This window comes from Lepidochelys olivacea (genome assembly GCF_965140295.1).
Source record: "Lepidochelys olivacea isolate rLepOli2 genome assembly, chromosome: 2".
NCBI lineage: Eukaryota > Metazoa > Chordata > Testudines > Cheloniidae > Lepidochelys > Lepidochelys olivacea.
The window spans coordinates 64,391,458-64,414,220 of NC_140412.1; the positions used below are offsets into that span (position 1 = coordinate 64,391,458).

Consider the following 22,763-nt stretch of genomic DNA (forward strand, 5'->3'; position numbering starts at 1 on the left):
GATGTACATGGTTACATACCTGGCAGAATCAGCACTCAAGGTTAAGAGGTCAGAGATGAGGAGGATATTGATAACAGCGAACAGGGGAAACTGAGCCAGCCCTTATGGAAAATTCTGGTAAAATAAAAGAATGACACAGTGTAATGATGCTGGCTTCTGGCGGGACACAACTGAGAGTATCAATTCAGGACAAATTGCTTAGAGCAGAGCAGTTACAGCCCAAGGCTGGATTTCCTTTACCATTAAGGCACACCGAACCAACCAACCAGAGAGGACTTTGGTCTCACCCCACTGGCTAACCATAAGTCATACAAGCAATTCCCTTAGACACTCCAGTTTTCCAGTATCATCACCGGTGCCACTCGTTACGAGGACGAATGGTTATGAAAACCAACACCCCAGTAAAAGAAAAAAGGTTCTCCCGATCCCGAAGGACCAAGCCCCAGACCCAGGTGAATATACAAGTCAGATCTTACCCACAAATCAAGAGTTGCCAATCATTTAGAGTCTAAAATCTAAAGGTTTATTCATAAAAGAAAAAAATATAGATGAGAGCTAAAGTTGGTTAGATGGAATCAATTACATAGAGTAATGGCAAAGTTCTTGGTTCAGGTTTGTAGCAGTGATGGAATAAACTGCAGGTTTAAATCAAGTCTCTGGAGCACATCCACAGCTTGGCTGGGTCAGTCAGTCCTTTGTTCAGCGCTTCAGTTTGTAGCAAGGTTCGTCCAGGAGTAGGAAGCAGGATTGAAGACAAAATGGAGCGGTTTCCAGGGCCTTTTATATTCTCTTTTGTGGGCAGAAACCCCTTTGTTCTTCTGTGCAAAATCACAGCAACAGATGGAGTTTGTAGTCATATGGGCAAGCCACATGTCCATGCATGACTCCATTCTTTACAGGCCAACACCATTGTTCACATGCTACTTTGAATGTCCCAGGAAGACTTCTCATATGTGGATTGGAGTCTTCCGAGATCCATTGTCAGTTAAGTGTTTCTTGACTGGGCACTTGATCTGCAAATTCCTTTCTCAAGAAGCTGACGAAATGCTTCACTAATGCTACTTAGAAACAAACACAAACGCATACAAGTACATAGCCAATATTCATAACTTCAACCACAAAATGATATACACACACCTATAGCATAATCATAACCAGCAAATTACAACCTTTTCATAGACACCTCACATGACAACCTTTGTACAATATTTGGTGCCGCACCAGACCTTGGTTGCAACAATGATCTATACGGTCACCGTTTATGTCAATAACATCACACACAGTATCATCTGAATGTGGATGGGTTTATGCAAATTTCTGGTGATAGTAAATTGCAGATTAGAAGTGAGGGCCTGCTTCTGAGAATCTCTTAGCACTAAAGCCTTCATCCTTTGGACAAGGAGCATAAGTTTTCCAGATGAGTGCAAGTTGTATAGCAATTCAAAGAGAGAGGGATGGTGGGCCCCTTTTGTTCTATTCTGCTGTTGCAAAAGAAACAAAATCACATGGAAATTGTGTCAGCGCAGAGTGTGAAAACAGGGTTCTAAACAACTTAAGATGCAGAGATGGGAAGTAGCATACATTAATGCTAATGCGACAGCATCAACTTAACTTGCCCATTCTCTGAATCTTCTCAAGGCTGGTGGTGGGGGAGTGGCATGTGGGTGCAAATGGTTGAGAGGATGGTGCTATGACAGCACAACGACAAGCCAGTTGTGCTGCCTGTGCTGGGAGTGGGAAGTCGCAGAGTCAGGAGGCTGCTCCCAGATTCCCCCAGGTCCGGGGTGGCCTTTGTAACGATCATTGTAAAGGTTTAGTGCATGGTTGTGTGGGGTAGGTAGCTAGGTGACTTCGGGCTTGTTTTTGTGTACTTCACTTTTAAATTTGTAGATGTGACAGGTTCGCCCCAGGTTGCCACCTGGAACTGGGGTACCACTGAGCCCTCTGACCCACCAGCCTGAGCTCCCTCTCACACTGTGCTGCTGTGACAAGCTGCAAAGCCCTCCAGCCTGCACTTTCACCAGCATCCACACAGGTAGGAACATACCCAGCTGCAGTTACATGCAGGCTCTCTAACCACCAGCTTCCCACTCTAGGACCCCAGAGCAGTACCATCCATCCCTGGTCAAATCTGGCCAGTATATGGGTTTAATACCCGGTCTGCCTCTCCCTCAATGTGAAGAGAACAATGTACACTTGTGGTAACCAAGCAGAGATTTTTCCCCAAGCACTCCAGCTCACTGGTTTAGATTAAAACAAAAACAAGTTTATTAACTACAAAAGATAGATTTTAAATTATTATAAGTGATATCAATCAGATCAAAGCAGATTACCTAGCACATAAACAAAAAACGCAAGCTTAATACACTAAATAGATTGGATATGAATTAGCAGATTCTCACCCTGAGAAATGATACAAACAGGCTGCAGATTCTTAAGGGGCAGGCTGCACTTACTTTACAGCTTGAAGTCCCCAGGTCATTCATATACAGGCTAGAAATCCATTTAGCCTGGGTCCAGCACTTCCTCCAGTTCAGTCTTTGTTCCTCAGGTGTTTCCAGGAGTCTATGTGGGGAGTGAAGAACCCTAAATGATTTCACTCCCTGCCTTATATAGCTTTTGCATATGGTGGGAACCATTTATTTCAAAACTTGGTTCCCAGACTGGTTTGTGGAAAAATACTGACATCCCAAGATGGAGTCCAAAGTCATGTGGCCTGGTCACATGGCTGCTATGACTCTACAAGGACATCACTCACAGACTGTCTGTAGCATTCTCAGGAAGGCTCACCAGGTGGTGGATAAGCTTCTCCTAAGGCCTATTGTTTTTTCTAATGGCCCATTACACTGAATAGGCACTTCCCCATCCACTATCTAGACTGAAAGCATCTTGTCTAGTGGGTGTTACCCAGGGGAAACTACATTTGAAGTACAAATACATAATCAGTATTTATAACTTCAGATACAAAATTGATACATGGATACAAATAGGATAATCATGTTCAGCAAATCATACCCTTTTCAAGGACACCTTTCACGACTTGTTTTGCATAAAATGCTTCATAATTATGCCATAATCATATCATAATAATATCACTGTGAAGAGCATGGGTGCAGTGTCATAGTAGGCATCTGTGATTTGCTAGAAGTAGCTGGCATTTTGTGTTCAGTTCAGATACAGTCTGTTACAGATGACACACCGACACCATCCTGCCCCAGGGACCGACATTATTTTTGTTCTTTCAATCTAAAATGTTTAAAAAAAAAAACCCATCAAAATGAAATTCCTGTGTTAGATGGAAACATCTACATAGTCTGAAACTTCTCTTTTCTTACATTTATAGAATGTTCTCATTTGTGTATGTTGGAATTCATCATAAATAATAAAGAGGTATTGATTCAATAATTCTTGAAAACTTTTATTAAAATGCCTAGCCATGGTTACCTGTGCTGCTTTGTTTTGTGTATTCATCTTTCATTCACAATTGACAAGTATTTTTTTTTTTTTTTTAAAGATGACAAATTCCGGCATCTATTCTTCCTATGCCATCAGAAGAGGAAACTGACCCTACTTTCTTACAAAATCATGAGGAGGGCAATTTTTCATTTAATTAATCAAGCATCCATCTGCATTATTCAACTTTAGGTGACCTTTTAGTGTGCCACAGGAATGGAAAAGGGACCTCAGTCCAAAAGAGAGTTTCCTTGTGATGGATCGGATGAATTTGCTGATTTGTCTGCAGTATAAACACTCTGACTAGAAATAGTGATAGGAGAGTGAGCTGCTTTTATAGGTAAAGCTTTATGAGGTCTATAACTATACCATCAGATATGGCAGCCAGTGAGAGTTATAATTCTTGAAACCCTCCATGTCAAATGATCATAGCAGCAAATGATCAGATAGGTACAGGGACAGAATAACCCCAAATACTCACAAATCATGAGACAGGCACTTCAAAATGAGATTCAAAAAAATCTACTGATTTTATGCCAAACTAAATAGATGTTAGATTATTTTTACTTACTTTGTTTTTTTAATCATACAGGTGGCTCTCAGGTCATATTTTCAAGTTTTTCTCTATAACCACACATGGCTAGAAATATTGTTGTTGTTGTTTTAAAAAAAAAGCTGCGATTTTCTTCTATTCACCTGCTTCCACGAGTTAGGGGTTTAAGAAACACACTGAAGATCATGAGAATTGCAATAAAATCACAAGAGCTAGCAACACTGGAACATCCAGATAGACAGGGATGTGTGGAATCCCAAACCTATTCTGAAATTGAGGAAAAAGTATGGGGAGAAGGAAGGTTCTGCTGCAATTCAGGCTAGAAAAGGAGGAAGGGGCATCAGAATGCAAAACCCAACTCAGCAGAGACCTGTTAGAGCCACCTTTAATCCATCCCTGACCAGGAGCTTGCATAATGTACCAAATGGAACAAAAAGATAAAATAAAAAATTAATGAAAAAGGAATTTATAAATTTAAGGAGATTCCTCCATTGACCACCAACATATGAAAAGAAAAGGAAAAAAAACCCCACAGTTTCCTGGTTTGCAAACATGAAAAGTTCCTCATTTTCACTCTCAGTTTACATATTTTTGTGCAGTTTTAAACCATGCTCACTGTCTACAACCACTGTTTTCACAGTAATGACTACTCACAGGGAAATGCTGGGTATGAGGGATGATTTCAGCAGATAATCATACCCTCTCTCTCTCTCTCGTTCACATCCTCTATTTTTTTTTTTTTTTTAAAAAGGGTCATGAGGAAGAAGTTGAGGACACTGAGAAGGGAGATAAACACAGGAAAAGGAGATCATGTGATGTGTCATTACTGAAAAAGAAACCACAGAACAGCCATATAGTCTTTAGACAACTAAGAAATACAGAGTGTGCTCAAATCAATCAAGAGCAGTCCATTTAAGTAAATCAGACCATAATCTACTCTGCTGCTGTATAGCATAAACAAACATTTCCAGCATAATCATGCTTTTGCTACTTGTATTCTGAAGTAGGACCTGGGATTCTGCAGGATTCCAAGGTCAATTTCTAAAGCAAGGGCAAGAGAATCCTGCAGCAAATGTTCTTCTGTTCTGCGGCTGTAATAACGCATCGCCATCTGTAGCCTCACACCCACAGAATCCCCTGTCGGCAGCTGAATTCCAGAGTCAGGGCTTGTCATAATTCCATGGTCACAGAAGCATTGCCCAATTTATTTGATGCTTTCTGGGTACTTAGATAGTGACACATTCGTAAAAACAGCTACCAATGTACCAAAATAGGTATCGCAACAACTAAAGAGGGGCATTCTCATTAATCTCTCCAGCACTGCGTGTTTGCAGGGAGAAGAGAGGCAGTTCCACAGGAGAGTAAAAGGGTTAGAGCGTCATATGCATACAACGCAGAACTAGCAGTTTTAAATGCAGGAGTGGCTATTGGATTCCAGTGTCTGCTGAAGCCAACATCTGACATCAGTTCTGTGAGTCAGTCCTGCCCTGTCAAGCACTATTCAGACTCTAGCGGCTTAAAGCAAGAGAGGGAAAGGAAAAACAGCACTAGAGTGGCATCATTAAATATCATCTCTCTTCCCCGCTTCTGTCACCTATTTAGTTGGGATTTTTGTTTTGTTTTGATCAAATCCCTTTACTAATTCCGGGTTTATATGTTTGCAACCAGCGCATTCGGCTTTGATTCTTGTGTTTTTTAAAGGAATTTTACTGCTTGGGCAGATCAAACGTCTGGATTTGTGAAGTTTTCTGCATACCCACAGTACAAGTACAACCCAGACAGCAGCAGTGCGAGTGTCTGCCCACCCTGAGCTGGAGTGCTCACTTCTAGAGGTGAGAGAGCACTTCATTCTCCATGCCTACTAAGACTTTGGCTTCCTGCAGAGACTGCCAGCAACGATACAAATTAGGGGCCAGTGGTGTTAGTAACAGAGATGAGCCTAAGTCACAAAGTTTGGATCCAAAACCACGTCCGGATGACACAAACTTCCCCAAAGGAAACGCAGGAGGGCACAAAAATAATAGGAAAAAATGTTATTCTAAGCATTCATGAACCTCAAAGCTTTGGTCTCTGGTTTGGGTTCAGTCTCAGGGTTTTGGAAGTATGTAACCGTCCTCACTCAGAGGTCAGTCATGAAGTGTGGCCTAGTGGTCAGGGCTACAACCCGTGATCAGCAGGACAGTGTTGGTTGGGGAGCCCAGGCCCTGCCACTCCACCAGGCTCCAACCCAGTGATCTGGCAACCAAGGGTGCTTATGGCTGCCCTCCCTGGGCCACTTCTTATCTCCCTGCCCCACCCCCCAGGCCAGCTCAGTCCAAGGCTTTCCCCTGCTGGGGTAGTCCACACCAAGAAAGTAAAAAGAGATTACCAGTGTCCAGGGTCCATATGCAGGGGAGGGGAAATGCTTCTCTCTCTGACTGTTTCTGGGGTGGGTCCCTCCCTGCCCTCAGGGAGGGCCCTTTGGGGCAGTTATCCTAAAGATTTTGGCCTTTCCTCTGCTCTGTGCTTCTGGAGGCGCAGGTTGCAGATCTGCTTTCTCCCAGGTCTGCCATCAAATGAGCCGTTTCCTGTCTTCCATTAGATGCAACATTTGCTGCAGGTGTGGCAGGGCAGAGTTGGCTAGACCCAAAGTAATTCCCTAATCCCTTGTTGCCTAAGATGGTGTTTGTACACCCCATCACACAGTACTTATTTTATCTGAATCCCCTCTCTGCTAGTAACTTGACTGAGAATGGCAGCTCATTCCACATCAAACAACCAACGGATGCTAACACCCTTCCTTCATACCTGACCTAGACAAGTTAGGGGCCAGATTTGAAGTAGTGGCCTACATCTAGGTTTGTCACCTTCGCACTGACCAAAAAGTAAATGAAGACCAAGTCTTAGGCCCTCCCACTAAAACATAACACATCCCCAAACCTTATCTGAAAATACAGCACCTCCTCTTTCAAAGGACACCAAGGAATCATTATAACTGGTTATTGATAAGGGGGAAACAGGAGATGGAATTATCCTAATTAGGACGAAGATTTAATAGTGCTCTTAACCCTTGTGATTCAGGACATATGCCAAGCACTAACTCCCTGAAGTTATGAAGAAACATACTTTATTGGCATACTATCCATTATAAGGGGTTTACATCTTGCTCTGAAGCATCTAATGCTGAGCACAGTTGACGAGAGGATTCTGGATTAGTTGGACAAATTTCCATGTTCCTATTCCCAGCCTTCTTCCACATACAGCCTTAATATTTCTTCCAATAAGACCTTTTTCACTAGGTGTCAGTTCTTGAAGTCATTTATATCCATGGTGAATTCAGTCTAACAACTATGGTACAATTTTAACAACCAGATTCTTTTAGGTTCCTTTTAATATTTCAGCCCAAATTAATTATGCTCCAAATCTCAACGGAACAAATCCCCACGAAAAGTTTCAACAATTTTTTTCTTCATTTGCACAAATTTCTTTTTAGATATTCAGGTTTTCATTGCAAAATTTAAAACCTAAAAATGTGGGTAATGAGGATCTCAATTTTCTTTTTAATGAAAACTATTTTTTTTCATTAAAATATTTGTTTTGTCCAAAAGGTATTTTCTATCAAAACCACATTTTGACAGAAAAATTTCAACTAGTCTACCAAAAATTTACCTTCGTTAATTGTCCTAAGACAATTATTTTTTTCTTAATATGTAATGGCATTGATGGGAAAGTGCTCAAAAGTATCAACAAGTGCAGCTTTAACAGTATTTCAAATGTTCTACTTATGCAATTTAAAGGACACATTATGTGCTAACCTACACACTTTCCTATTAAGATCTATGAAAATTTGCAGGTGTTTAATTACCTACAAGAGGGCTCTCCTATTGTTCCCTGAATGCAATAGAAGTATAGTGAACACTACAAGGAACATTTTTCATACATTTTATACAGTCTAACATAAGAGCTATGGAGATCAAATACAACTTGTTCCCTAGTTTATAATTTGTATGAAAAACCTCAGACAGATTAACCATAATTTGCTTCTTCACCAAAAAGGATTGTTTAAATATTTTCATTAAATGCAAAGAGTTTTTGTATTCTAACAATAACTGAGCATCACAAATGTAGTAATCAATTGGAAATTGGGAGAATAAAATATATGAAGAAATTCTATGAAGAAAACTAAAGCTCTCACAGGATTGATTTGAATACACATTACTTTTGCAAAAAAAGGAAGAGTCTTTCTACACTGAGGTCCCAACTCAAGAAAGTGCTTATGCATGTGCTTAACTCTCATCAAATTCAATGGAACTCAAGAACACAGTTGAGTGCTTTCATGATCTAAGCCATGTAAAGTTTGGGGCTTGATCCCATGCCACTGATGCCTATGGACTTGAATAGATTTCAGTAGGCTTTGGATCAGGACCCGAGCAACATGTTTTTCAGGGAGGTTATTTATTTATTTATTTTTCCTCCTTTTAACTCTACTCATGTTTAAGGATTTTGCAGGGCTGTTCCGGCTGAGTCACTTTTTCCCCATTGTCAAGAGCACAACAATGTACTATCCGTATTTTCACAGTCAATGTGTGTTGCCAAGAAATCTAAACAAGAGAGAGTAATTTCTGGAGTTCATTGAAAAAATATTGTACAATGCAATGCAAACTTTACTGAAAAAAATTGTTCTCAGACTAGCTTTTTTAAGTGCTTGTTAATATATGTTAAAAAGTATCTGTTTTAATGCAGCTCACTGAATGCAATGGGCTCTGGACCAAGCCCCCTGGCAGCTTGCTTCTTGATTTCTCTCTCTTTTCTTCTCTCCTTTTTTTTTTTTTGGATGGGGGTGAGGGGAGGCAAATCACAGGCGTAACTAATATTTTTGTTCTTTCAAGGCTTGAAATAATATTAAAAGTGAGCAATTTCAAGCCACAAATGTATTGTGTTCATAGATCACTGAGAGTCACTCATTCCATGCTCACCTGCCTGTAATCCATTATGAAACGATACTCATGGATCTTCAGCAAAAGCTTGGCCCAAGATCAGATGCCTGGAGCCAAAGATAACAGAAAAGGCCTGCGTCTTAAATTTGGCAACCTGCATGATTAAAGTGTTCCAGACTTCATACCCAACAATGGGCTACAATCAACAACAGAGACAAAAATTATAGAAAAAGAATAGGGATGTTTAAAATGATCTGGGGATCAAGTATTCCTCTTCTCCTAAATTAAGATGAGAGAGCACCCGAATGAAAGTAAATTTGGGTCTGAAATGAGGGACTGTCCCTATAATAAGTGACAGTTGAGCTGTATTAATACCCCAGTAATTGCCTCATATATAGGACTGTTTAGATCACCTTAAATACAGTTGATCTGTATCTGATACAGTCTGGGAATTGTATACATCCAGCATCACTGTAACACAGTCACCTCAGGGGTGGTAAGTGGTGGCCAGCACACATCATGGCTGCACAGTTACAGTAAGAATGAGAAGGAAGGCTACCAAGAGAACACTGAAGCAAAGCCCTGTTCTAACAAAATTGTCACAGGACCTTTTAATGTCCATCCAAAGCCAAAAAGAATCTGTCGAGAAGCTCCCAACCTTGTCCCAAAGAACCTGATCTGAAGCCCATTTCAGTAAGTGGAAAGACCATTTGGATCAGGCCCCAGTTGCATGAAGCTAATTGTAATAGAGAAAGATTAAGAGATGAGTCATACCTGCCATGAGTCCAATCTCTGGTTCCAAAGCATCTTGGCATTTCAGTACTTAGATTCTTCATCAGCTCCATCAGTTCAGAGGCTGTCACACAGCAGCATCAGGCCAGGATGGCAAAGTGCACAAGATGTGACCCAGAGGCCCATTGGTCCCAACTAGAAAACAGTTCACTGTTAATTACAAGCACCTCCTGTCTCAGACCTGACAAACTCACTACACCTAGTACACCGTTTTCATGGTATTTATCGCTAAAGGTTAGCATGCAAGGTCTCTACTGAAATCTTGTAACTTATCGATACTCAATCATTCTGAGATGTTTAAGGACTAATATAACTACATTGAAAATGTACTTCTGGTCTTGGAGTGAAACCTATGAGTCACCAGGGAATCACGTCTCAGTCACCATTCAGGGCCATTCAAGTGGGAGGGGGGGATGTCACCCCGCCTTGGTTAGCCAATTATGTACTGCATTGCTCAACTGTCCACCATTACACCAAACCAGAAAAGCCAATGGAAAACCATCAAAGTATAAACATTGAAATCACCTGGAAGTGAAGAGGAATGATAAGACAGTGAGGGGACTGCCGTGTATGTGAATAAAGACAAAAGACTGGTTCAATATAGCACAGGATGGAGAAAGACGCTCTGCATCTATTCACTGAAGAGGTACCTTAATGAATGGCAGTGCTTCATGAAAGACTAGCTACTGGCTCCTTCGAGTGAGAATCTATTTGATTAGATAGGAAAGATAATTATTAATAAGTGTAGGCCCCAGTTTTCTGATTTTGTGTTGAATATAACCATTTGTTTCCATGACTCAGTCTTGTTTCTATTTGAATCTCTATTCTGTCTTAAATAAATTTCCTTTTGTTTTACTATAATCAAATTCAAGTGGTGTGTATGTGACAGAGTGGTGAGCTAAGGTAAAACTGGTGAACTCAGGTACACTGTTCCATTAGGAATGTCTACACTGCAAAGAAAAATCCGTGGCACTGAGTCTCAGACCTGGGTCAACTGATTTGGGCTCGCAGGGGCAAAAATAGCAGCGTAGATGGTCACACACAGGCTGGAGCCTTGGCTCCGAGACCACCTCCTTCACTGAGTTTCAGAGCCCACACTCCAGACTAAGTGGAAACATTCAACACTGCTATTATTAGCCTTGCAGCCCAAGCCCCAGTCAACTGACCCAGGCTCTGGGACTTAGAGCCATGGGTTTTTCTTTGCAGTCTAGACATACACCTGGGGACAGAGGATCTGGGATTTCTGTGGGTACCCAGTGATCACGGACTGGATACCACAGAGGGACGCTATGAAGGGACTTGGGGGCTGAGGTGCAGCTGTTGTCAACCTGCAAGGCTGGTGTAGCCCAGAGGAGAGTGTGGGAGTGTCTGATGGGCTGGGTGCGTTAGAGCTAATGCCCAGCTGGCACAAGCAAGACCCCCTCACACTGGAGGAAGGTGGCAACAAGGTGATTCACAGCCCTGGGTGGCCTGAGAAATATCACCATGGCTAACCTCTATCCCTTACCCATCCAAATAATAAGTGGATTTTTTTTAAATGGCTCATTTCTGTAACCAATATCCAGGAGTCAAAAATATATTTTAGGGTAGAGGGTACAGCTAGGTTCCTCGTCTGTTTATACCCCTCATATAGAAGTTACAACCATGCCCACTTCACAGCTACAGTCTTTTCATGCAACCTCGCTCTCCCGCACTGATCTGTAAACATGGTTCCAATTTATAGCATTGACTGAGCTTTAACTGTGTTTTGGAACCTGTTGGTTTCATTAAGGCCTCGTCTCCACTACAATTGGAAAACCAAGGGAGGGGTCAATCAGATTGTTAGCCAGCTCTGCAGTCTGACTGGAGCATAGACATTGTTATTTGGGATCTCTCTGTGGGGGCCAATTTCCCCATTTACCTTGAGGATGGTGCAAGTTCAACGGTCTCTAATGACTAGCCATACTTTCTGACAGTGGGTGTGTCATGGGGGTCCCTGCATGTTGAGCGGGCCCACCCCCTTTGGCTCATTGAGGGGGTTGATACATGCCGTCGGGACTCCCTGATAGATCAGGCAATTTCAATTAGAGGGACTCAGGGCTTCTGGTAGGGCCCAGTAAACTCTCTGTCTATGCCTCTTGAGCTTCTTGGCTGGGGCAAGCAATTGCAGCTGGGCTTTGACACTCTGGGCCAGGTAAAGACAGCAAATAGTCTGCAGTCCATAGGTGGGGCACAGCCAATGCTCAGTCTCTAATCTCCTAAATCTCCCAGCTAGGACAAACAATAGCAGTTAGGGGGCTATGATACTCTGGGCAGGACAGGACAAGCAGTCAGTTTGTAGCCCCTGGGCAGGGCAGGGCAAACAATCAGTCTATAGCTATAGCCCCTAATAGCCACACCTAGTGGCAAATGCTGTGGGGGGTGGGGGTAGGGGTACCTGAGCCCACCTTACTCCACTGGGTTCCGACCCAGGGTCCTATGAAGCCTGGAAATTCCAAGTTAAGAGTTCAAGCATCAGCTTCTAAGCATTCCCTGGGTCACTTCCTACCGCAAAGCTTATCTCAGGCATCTCTTTGGCTGGCAGCAGCTCAGCACCCCAGTCAGTCTCTGTGGTCAGCTGGTCGTCCGCAGTGTAGTCCAGATCCATGGTTCCCACAGCTTGGAGAGTCACAGACACCTCTGCAGGAGACTACAGCACATGTCCTTCCTCCTCTTCAGGCAACCCAGACTGATCTGGACTGCCTCCTTTTATCTCTCCCTTCCACACTAAGCAGGCCCAGCAGGGATGAGGGGGTGTGGTTTCCTGGGCCCACAGTGATTGGTCACGCCCCATTGGCCCAGTGCAGGGTTGGTACACCCCGTCACAGTGCACTTTATCCAAAATTGTCTGATATTTCAGCCTGGGGATATTTCACAGACAGTAGCACAAATCTCACAGCAGCTTTTCCACCCTTTTCCTGCTGCTGCTGCTGCTCTCCAACAACTCTGGCCAGTTAAAAAAAAGACAGCATTATTTTAAAGAGGGTATTCATATTTTGATGGAACCGACCAGCATTCACTGATATAATTTTAATCTTTTTCATAATGCTAAACAAAACAAAGCAAGGGGAATGGGGGGGAATCATGTTAAGAGCTTTAAATATCAAGAAAAAAAACAAAAGAGAAACATTTGAATTTACAAAAAGAAAAGGAGTACTTGTGGCACCTTAGAGACTAACCAATTTATTTGAGCATGAGCTTTCGTGAGCTACAGCTCACTTCATCGGATCCGATGATCAAATAAATTGGTTAGTCTCTAAGGTGCCACAAGTACTCCTTTTCTTTTTATTTGAATTTAGTAGTTGGAGGAGCCTTTTGGATCATCAGTGAGAGAGAAAGAGAGGAAGACAGATAAAGATTTAAATTCAGTTCCTTTCTTCTCCTATTATGCAGGACTGCAGCATCAACAACCAGCAATTGAGGGGCGAGATACATCATTAAACTTATTTATAGCATCAACTACTTTGCATTCATCCACAAAAGTGAAACTGTAAAAAGGAAAAAAAAAAAAAGTATAAAGGGAGTGTGTGATTCTTTCATTAGGTTGTCTGTAATGTTGGATTGGTCCATAAATTAATGTGTATACGAGGACAGAAAAAAAAAGAATTCAAAGCTTTGCCATTGTAATTACAGCTCTTTAAATATCAAAAGACACAAAGAAAGATTCCTTCTGAAAAGAATACAGACTCTCTTGGCAAGCCACTATTAAATACTTGCATAAATCTGCAGTTTGTAACACTTACCTCCCCCCTCCACACTAGATTTTGGTGACATTGCTATAATGAATTACAGGTCTTTTCCAGTGTGACTAGGTGGGCTTTCTTTCTTTCCTTTATTTACCAGGATAGCCTGGTGAGAGAAGACACCTTTTTTTGAGTGGGAGGTTTAAGTGGGATAGTGGGGGTGGGTAAGGAAGGGCCTTGGACTGAAGGATAGCAGATTTGTTTGTGCTGTTCCACATTCACAACATGAAACATCTCAGACACAAATGACAAAAGCCCTGATAATTACCACACCATTACTACAGATCCATCCTCTAATGTATAACATGCACAGAGTTACCAGGTCCCACAGTGCCTATGCTATGTTTAATTATATGCAATTTTAATTACTTTTTAACTAAAAGCAGAAAAGACAACATTCTCCCCACTAACCTGCTACAAAGCTCACCACTCACCCCCAAGCCACTCATTTCAAACAAAACCCTCCCTTGCACTGTCCCCTAAAGATCAGCAGACTCTGGCTGTGTCAGTTCAGCAGGGGCAATGAATTCCAGAATCAAAGGCCCTTCCCCAAGAAAATACTACCTGCCACCAGTCTCCAAACTGTTAGCTCAGTGACCTTCTCTCGTCTGATATGGTAGTCAATAGAGGTAGTCTCTAAAACAGCCAGGCCTCGACCCAATATAGGGTTTTTAGATCAAATTCAACATCTTAACTTGCACATGGAAGCAGCTAGGAAGCCAGTGTAGTTGTCTTGAGAAATGGCATAATAATTTCCATGAGGCTGACACCACCAAACAGGTGAGAAGCTGCATTATGCACCAAGTAGTTGCAAGGGAAGTCCCGGTGTAGGTGCATTAATCCAGGCTAGAAATCACAAGGCATGAACTCTTGGGACACAGTCCAGGCCCAAGAAAAAATAGAAAGGTTTCAGAGTAACAGCCGTGTTAGTCTGTATTCACAAAAAGAAAAGGAGTACTTGTGGCACCTTAGAGACTAACCAATTTATTTGAGCATGAGCTTTCGTGAGCTACAGCTCACTTCATCGGATGCATGCAAAGCTCATGCTCAAATAAATTGGTTAGTCTCTAAGGTGCCACAAGTACTCCTTTTTTTTAAAAAAAAATAGAAAGTTACTCATAGCATCAAATAAATAAATAAATAAATCACACTCTGAGTGGAGGGATCCAGAGTTTACTAAATTGTCTACTTCCCAGAGCAATTTTGCTGGGCGAGACTTCATGGGCCTAATGGTGGAGGGAAAAAATGAGACGTGCCATTTGCCATCACAGCTGAAGCACAGTGTTACAGGAGTGCTCTTTAAACAATAGCTGTCTATGTATGTAAATAGTTAATATCAGAGTGCCAATAGATGAAGCTCAAGAATTTATAACATAGTTCCTAGGTTTTATAGGATCAATAAAATTTGTGCTTCCTGCAAATGATTTCCTCTGCATAGCTCTTTACATGGAGCTCTTCACACAGAAAATTTTAAAATCTCTCCACACCACAATGAATTAGACTCAGAGTGTGATTTCCACCACTAACACTAACCTCTACCCTGCATCTGCTTCAGCTCATCAACCTATGAGGGTGCCTTCACATGGAGAGAGAAGAGACACAATTGGCCAAAAGGAGAATTTTGCTGGGGCAGAAGCAGCATGCTTAGGGCTGGAGAAGATAGCACTCTCTTGCCCTCCTTGCAGCAGGTGAGCCAGGAGTGGGGCTCAGTGTATGAGGGGACATATAAAGAAAAGGAGTACTTGTGGCACCTTAGAGACTAACAAATTTATTTGCGCATATAAATTGGTTAGTCTCTAAGGTGCCACAAGTACTCCTTTTCTTTTTGCAAATACAGACTAACACGGCTGCTGCTCTGAAACCGGACATATAAAGGCTCTGCAGTCCATATGTAGCCTGGGTCTGGTTGCCTCCCCAGTTGTTCTAATTTATGCCAGTGGCCACACTAGTTTCCCAGGCAGAATCTGGAGGAATGAAGGTGGCATAAGCCTCTGGAGACAGCACAGAACCTATCGCTAAGTCTTCATGTTTATAAGTGAAAAGCACAGATCACCAAATACGCAATGAAATAAGTTATTGTTTTGGTGAAGAGGAGCATATCCACTAATACAATGTAAAGCAAACCCAACCAGTGAAGTGGTTGTAACACCGACAGATCCAGGTGCTCACCCTGGCTCTGCCCCCACCCCGCGCGGGGACCGGGGCAGTCACCCCAATTCGCTGTACCCAAGGGACAGCTATGCCTGGAGGTAAACCTGCACTGACCACTGTTAAGACTGACTTGACACCATTTAATACAAGTCATATGCTTTCCTCCTAATTAGCTAACAAGCCAATTAATTATGAGAGGCATCTGGTTTTGGCCTAAAGCCAAACTGCAATGGTGTCATTAGGCTTTGCTTTGTAACAAAATCATGTATTACATTCTTTGAACTCTCAACTCAATTATACTGTACTTGGATTCCAGGTAGGTACAAAATATTTAGACTCACATTAATATTAGGCACAACAACAATAATTCTTCTCACATGTATAAAGAACTTTTAGTCCCAAAGGATCCCAGAACACTTTACAAAATTTGGACTCAATGCTACAAGACTTTTTCATGCATAACTCCTTTTGAAATAAAAGGGAATACCCCTGGAGGTCAATGGGAATTCCACTCTCCATGGGCTTGCCGACTGGTCCCTAAGCTAGTTCCTATATAAAACTGCTTTTCAATGATGGACAGACTCTTATTATATATGTTTTAATTGGAAGCTGTTTCCATCACTGAAAATGCAGGTATCTGCATTTTGTCTGGGGGAAAATGCAGATACCTTATTTGTTTATGTATGTATCGTTCATTTATGTAACACTAACATTTAATCTGCATTCAGCTATAGTAGGGGTGCCAATTTGGTAATATTTAAAAACCAGACACTCCAACAGGAGTGCCAGAACCTCCCCTGCCCCGCCTCCTCACCTGAGGCCCCGCGCCTTCCATCCCTCTTCCCCCAACCCCAGTCACTTGCTGCTTTCCCCCCCTCCCCAGCCCCGCTACCTGGGTCAGGAGGGACTCACCTGTGGAGCCGGGGCTGGGAGCTGCAACCGCCCAATGCAGGTAGCAGGTGGCCCTGGCTGATTAGGGGCTAACGTGGGTGATGACACTGCACCTCCCCAACTCCCCTGCCTGCAATGACCAGACACTGTCAGGTCCCCTTTTTTGAATGGGCCTTCCTATCGAAAACCAGGCACCTGGCCACACTAAGCTACAGTCATAATATATCTGTTTTACAGGACTATTCTGATCACCTAGTCTGATCTTCTGCATAGTACAGAACAACAAATTTCATATTGTTATTCTTATGCTCCTGAAGGACAAAGCTGCCTGGCAGAATCTGACATGACTCCTGTATAAATTTTATGCAGCCAAATTAGGGAAACCTGTAGAAACCAAACTTTGGATGTCTATTTAAATCAAAGCTATATTACTTATGGGTTCGCTAAGTGCTGAGGAAACTGCTGATACCATACTTAATAATTTTATGAAACTGTTGCCCGTGCATTGGTAAGAGGATAGCATAATAAAACCATATCAAATAATGCTGAATTTTAAATCCACTGTAAAGCAAATTAGGTATAAAGAAAAACAATGAGTGACAGAACATTGAATTAATTAAATGGTGGGAGGGACCCACAACACAATTGTATCTATGATGTTTGTATGTTTTACTGACATGCTACAAAAGTTTTAAACCCCAAGCACTTACCCAAGGAAATATCAAATCACTATTTTCCCCACATTCTTTCTGACCAATTTTGGAGCAGCTGGGAGCTTAATTGTTTCTAATCATCTTTAAAAATGAACTTATAATGTTGCCACCTGTTGGCATAAGATAGTTACAGCATTTCAAGGTTCCAAACAGAGTTAAAAAGATGTAGAGAATTAAAAGGGACAAATGTGAAAAATCCATGCTCTCATTTGGTTTCAGTGTTCACATCTGTTCTCCTCAAAGATTTTTCCAATATCATAAATCTACTCTGGTCCCAGTATCTTGAAATGTTATGGCATTTACAGTAACGATAAAATCCATGTACTACTAGAGTTTCCTACATTCCAAAACACCAAAAAAGACTAGCCCTCATCAGTAAACTAAACAGGATACAAAGGTAAAGCATCTAACAACATTATTTATACTTCATTCAACTCACCGCATTGTGGAAGGATGGAACAGAGGCAGATGATTAAAGAAATGGAGCCATAAATCAAATAGTATCAGCCAGTTTTAACATTCCTGTCTGCAGATCTGGTGTCATGGAAAAGTGAGATCAGAAGAGACCTCTAACTGGAAAAAGGGTTCTCTTTCTAGTGGACCCGGTCACAATTCAGAGCAATGGCAGCTGTATTTTCACAGTCAAGAGTCCAAGAACCTTAATATTAATTCAGCCCACTGGCAAAGAGCTGGGGTTCATCACACCTACATCTGTTTGCCTGCCAGCCTCTGAATTGGTACACCTTCATGTCCTTCCTCCTGGGCCCCATGAGCATGCCTTGACCATTTGAGCTAGTGGTATTTGTCTCCCTCCAGCTCCTTTCATCTCTCCTGCATGAGTAGCCTTTTCCACTACAGCCTTCAAGTATCTGGACCTCTCACAATCACTGCTACTTCTGCTGTCTGTGGCACTGTCTCCTCAGTCTCCTGCCTGCCCTGTAGGAGGAAAAGGGGGGGCCCTGTCTTTAGGTGTACCCCATCCTGCCTCAGATCATCTGGTGCAGCATGGGTTACCTCCTCCCATTTCTTCAGATCAGCAGTGGACAAATCTTGCTGCTCACACAAGCTCAACAGCTGCTGTTTCTTCAATAGTTCCTAATTCCTACTCTGGTCTCTCTCTTCTCTATTCCTTTTCCAAAAAGATTATGAGACCCTTTTTTTTTCCTCTGTGCTTTTTCCTTCTATAATGTTTGCTTTCAATATTGTTGTCATTATTGTTGTCAGTAATTCACACTTTCACATATTCCACACGTGCTGCCTCTGTAAAAAGAAAAGGAGTACTTGTGTCACCTTAGAGACTAACCAATTTATTTGAGTATAAGCTTTCGTGAGCTACAGCTCACTTCATCTTCACTTCAAGTTCATAACACTTTCCCTCAGAACAAGAACCTCCTTGCAAAGGAGGACTGGGGTCTCCCTGGAACAGAAAGTCCTGTCCATTTGCTGGATCAGGAAGACGGCTCTGAGCTGGTTTAAAGTCAGGCTATTTATCCAGAAGTCCTTTCTTTGTCTGTTGGCCTCTGGAAAATGCAGCTGGAAAATAGGCAAGCATCTCCAGGAGGAGCATCTCTTCTGGCCATGTTACCATCTGAGTGAATTTGCCTCGTCAACCCTCACTGTTCTTAGTTCCTGGAGGGCTGTGGTCACCCTCCCCCCAGAATTACCTACAATTCCTGGTCCACAACGATACATACACTTAACACAGTAAGATCTCCCAAAGATATTGCACAAAATTGCCATATCTATCACCCTATGTTCTATATCACCACTGAAGAATTCAGTGACAGAAATGCTTCTGTTTCTTCACTTTGTACTCCAAACTGAAAGCAGCTGTGATGGTTGAATATTATAGTGAACACAGCTGCTTTCACTTTGGAGTGTCACTCATTTCCTTATACAAAATACTGGGCAGACTGGCTGTTAATCCTTCTACTTACCTCACAGACCTTTTCTTTCTACGACTGCACCACCTCCCTGCCTCTACTCATCTAACACTGGCTACCTCCTACCCCACAAGCCTTTTCGCTGGGTCTGTGATGCTTCCTGAGATCTGAAAGGATCCAAGAGGGGTGGATGACCAGCCTGGGGAAGACATGTTTCACCTTGGAGATGTTTTGTTATTCCCCCATTCCCATTAGGTCTGAGCCTACCAAATCTGGATATTATATATAATTTTAGCCAGCAAGACTCAAAGGCAAAAATTCAGAAGAAGGATATTTTTGTGTTGAAGGCACTGGACTGGGAGTCAGGAGATCTGAGTTCAATTCCCATCTCTGCTACAGACTTTCTGTGTGGCCTTAGGCAAGTTATTTACTCTTCCTGTGCCTCATCTGTAAAATATGGATAATTCTTCCCTACCTCACAGCGGTGCATTGAGGCTCAGTTCATTAGGTTTCCCTGTGGAAAGGAAGTTTCTGAGCACCCCACAAACCCTAAACATCACCTTTTTAAAAAATCATCATTAAAACCTATGGCAATAAGCAAAAACAGAGAATGACTAGAAATTATGTCCTTGGCTATATCACTATTGCCTTCTCTTCCCCCCCCCCCCGCCCCTCTCCCCATCCCCATACAGCGCGCATCCATATTTTCACATTGCATGACTAATTTTAGATTAAGAGAAACAAAATCAGAAAACATAAAAGTTAGTGCCTCCCCCTTTGTAACATGCTGCATTAACTCTACCTCAGAAAATGGCAGCTCCTTTATAATTTAAGGGTACAGGACAGTGGAAACAAAGTTATAATGACATCACAATACATATCACAATAACACACAAAAATCATTAGTTTTCAGCCTGTACCTGTGACGGTTTGGATCACAGAAACCCCGTTGAGGTTGCCAACTGATGTGCTACTTCTTCCCCTGCCAGCTTGGGACTCCAGCACCCTGTCTTGTTGAGCCAGACACGTCAGTCTGCTCCAACACAGACCCAAGGTCTGAACCATGAGCTGCTGACTTAATTGAAAGCAATTTAAGAAGTGTTCCTGTCTTTAACACTCAGATGCCCAACTCCCAATGGCGTCCAAACCCCAAATAAATCCGTTTTACTCTGTATAAAGCTTATACAGGGTAAACTCATAAATTGTTCACCCTCTATAACACTGATAGAGAGAGATGCACAGCTGTTTGCCCGCCCAGGTATTAATACATACTCTGGGTTAATTAATAAGTAAAAAGTGATTTTATTAAGTACAGAAAGCAGGAGTTAAGTGGTTCCAAGTAATAGCAGACAGAACAAAGTGAATTACCAAGTAAAATAAAATAGAACACGCAAGTCTATGGCTCATACAGTAAGAAACTGAATACAGATAAAATCTCACCCTCAGAGGTATTTCAGTAAGTTTCTTTCACAGACTGGATGCCTTCCTAGTCTGGGCACAATCCTTTCCCCTGGTACACCCCTTGTTCCAGCTCAGGTGGTAGCTAGGGGATTTCTTGTGATGGCCACTCCCCTTTGTTCTATTCCACCCACTTCTATATCTTTTGCACAAGGTGGGAATCCTTTGTCCCTCTGGGTTCCGACCCCTCCTTCTCAATGGAAAAGCACCAGGTTAAAGATGGATTCCAGTTCAGGTGACAGGATCATATGTCACTGTAAGACTTCATTACCCACTTGCCAGTATACAGGAAGACTTACAAGTAAAACAGAAAGAAAAGGAGTACTTGTGGCACCTTAGAGACTAACCAATTTATTTCTTTTTGTGAATACAGACTAACACAGCTGTTACTCTGAAACCTGTCAAGTAAAACAGAGCCATCTACAGTCAATTGTCGTGGTTAATGAGAGCCATTAAGATTCCAAACCACCATTAATGGCCCACACTTTGCATAACTACAATAGGACCTCGGAGTTATATTTCATGTTTCTAGTTTCAGATGCAAGAGTGATCTATTTGTATAAATGTGATGACTACACTCAGTAGATTATAAGCTTTGTAATTATACCTTACAAGAGACCTTTTGCATAAAGCATATTCCAGTTACATTATATTCACACTCATTAGCATATTTTTGAAAAATCATATAGAGTGCAACGTCACAGTACCCATGAAGTGTAAACTGATACAGTCACCTGCCCCATGAGCACTATGACTTTGGGCAAATTACATCACTGCTCTGTGTCTCAGTTTCCTTAACTATAAAATGGGGCCAATGATACTGACCTCCTTTGTGAAATGGTTTAAAATCTATGGATGAAACACGCTAGATAAAGAGCAAGGTATTATTACTTAGGTTAAACCACTCATTGAAGACTGAACATTTTATTATTTTTACTGCAGTAGGATCAAGAAGCCCTAGTCACCGACCATGACCACATCATGCTAGGCGCTGTATGAGCAGAAAATAAAGATGATCTGGACTCGAGTACAGGTTTCCCCTCCATACACACTTACATCTTTGAGAACAGTCTATTTTACTAAACACTTCCAGTTATTTTAAAGCACTAAACTCACATATTGCTAGACTGCGTTCGGAACTCCTCTGCACAGCCCCTTATATGTAAGATATTGCATCAATGAGGAGAGCTATTTTTTTATATTTTGGAAAGGCAGTCAGTGGAGCAAACACCTGTGTTTCATGCCACCCAGACAATGATGAGTTTGGCACTAGCAGACAGTTGGCACTTGGCAATGGAACACTCTGGTGGCTTCTAAGGAAAATGCAAACAAAAAACTCATTACCCAAGGGTCAGTCCCACGGACATGATATTGGATTTAAGGCTGAAACACATTCTTGCAGCAGCTGGTACTTAGCATTATCTTTCTGTATGTGATAGAAGTTGTAAAAACTACAACAAAAATAACCAGAGGTGATTAGGTAATGCCTCCTGATCCAATCATTTGTTACCTTATATGTTACAATCACCTGTTGCAGTAAGCCTGGTCTCATCAGCATTCAGCACTGCAACTGCACAATGGGTATGAGCAACAGACCTAAAGAAGACACAGAAAAAAGGAGTAAAAATATACCCTTCATGTTAGATATGGAATCGATTATGTACTCCCTCCCTTGCACCCAAGTTCACTTACTTTATGTCAGCCAACAAGCATGAGTTAGATTCGGCAAATGCCATGTGTGTGGCATGAAAGCCTATGAATACATAGGCACTTGTTAGCTAGCAAGCCAGAAGTCAGGACATTTCTGGTTGTGGGGAGGGGAGGATTCACCACCCACATCATCTGTTAGAGCGAAAGAGAAAAGTCTTGATTACTGCAGCTTTCTCCTCCCTGGCTTCCATAACAAACAAATCGCATCACCCCCCACGCCCTCCAGTCCAGACATAATGCAGCTCCTGCATTAATTTCAACCCCCTCACCATTTCACTCCTCTGACTCTACCACTGCCACTGCAGCAAGTTCAACCTTCTTTTCTTCCCCTCCAAGCCCCCTCACAGCTTTGCCTCTCCCACAAAATCTACTCTTTTCTGTTATTGTGCTGCCCATCGGGTTGCCAACTGTCTAATCACGCAAACACAAAGACTCTTGCCCTGCCCCCTGCCCCACCCCTTCTGAGGCCATGCCCCTGTCCC

General features: G+C 42.2%; 1 long non-coding RNA gene across 1 annotated transcript; it reads right to left on the reverse strand.

Moving 5' to 3' along the window:
• Positions 1–553: 553 nt before the first annotated feature.
• Positions 554–22,372, reverse strand: LOC311516697. Its single transcript, XR_014710487.1, has 6 exons — positions 22,264–22,372; positions 22,082–22,167; positions 12,242–12,678; positions 9,697–9,849; positions 3,016–3,246; positions 554–2,565 (listed from the first exon to the last, which is right to left on the reverse strand). It is a non-coding gene; the product is annotated as an uncharacterized lncRNA (long non-coding RNA).
• Between the last annotated feature and the right edge of the window lie 391 nt (positions 22,373–22,763).